We start from the raw sequence: 901 nt of genomic DNA, 5'->3' as shown, positions 1-901 counted from the left end.
TTTCATGGACGATTTCAGCGTCTATGGAAGCTCCTTTAGTGTATGTTTGTCAAACTTGTGCAAGGTTCTGAAGCGATGCGAGGAGAAGCATCTCGTGCTTAATTGGAAAAAATGCCATTTCATTGTCAGAGATGGGATTGTTCTAGGACATAAGATTTCAGAAAACGGCATCGAAGTGGACAAGGCAAAGATCGATATCATGATGAGTCTGCAGCCACCAACTTCAGTGAGGGGAATAAAAAGCTTTTTTGGACATGCTGGTTTTTACAGAAGATTCATCCAGGACTTCCCGAGAATAGCAAGACCACTCACTAAACTGCTCTGCAAGGAAACAAAGTTCGATTTCGACAGCGAGTGTTTAGCTTCATTTCACACGATCAAGGGAGCTCTAGTCAGTGCACCGGTTGTCCAACCCCCAGAATGGGACCTCCCTTTCGAGATCATGACAAATGCGAGTGACTTTGCGGTAGGAGCAGTGCTTGGCCAGCAGAAGGATAAGAAGCTCCATGTGATCTACTACGCGAGTAAGACACTGGATGAAGCTCAATGTAGGTATGCTACCACAGAGAAGGAACTCCTAGCCATCGTCTATGCTTTTGAGAAGTTCCGATCATATCTAGTTGGGCCTAAGGTGATAGTCCACACGGATCATGCAGCTCTCAAGTACCTGCTCACGAAAAAAGATGCCAAACCGCGGCTCCTGAGATGGATTCTCCTCCTTCAAGAATTTGACCTGGAAATAAGAGACAAGAAGGGGGTAGAAAATGGAGTAGCGGACCACCTTTCCAGAATGAAAATAAACGATGATACTGTGATTGACGAAGAGCAACCAGTGGAACACGTAAGTGCGATTGGTCTTTGCTATTCGGAACAACCAATGCGCATGGAAACGGCTTGTTCT

This window comes from Brassica oleracea, chromosome C6 (genome assembly GCF_000695525.1).
Source record: "Brassica oleracea var. oleracea cultivar TO1000 chromosome C6, BOL, whole genome shotgun sequence".
Classification (NCBI taxonomy): domain Eukaryota; kingdom Viridiplantae; phylum Streptophyta; class Magnoliopsida; order Brassicales; family Brassicaceae; genus Brassica; species Brassica oleracea.
This window is presented reverse-complemented; position numbering follows the sequence as displayed.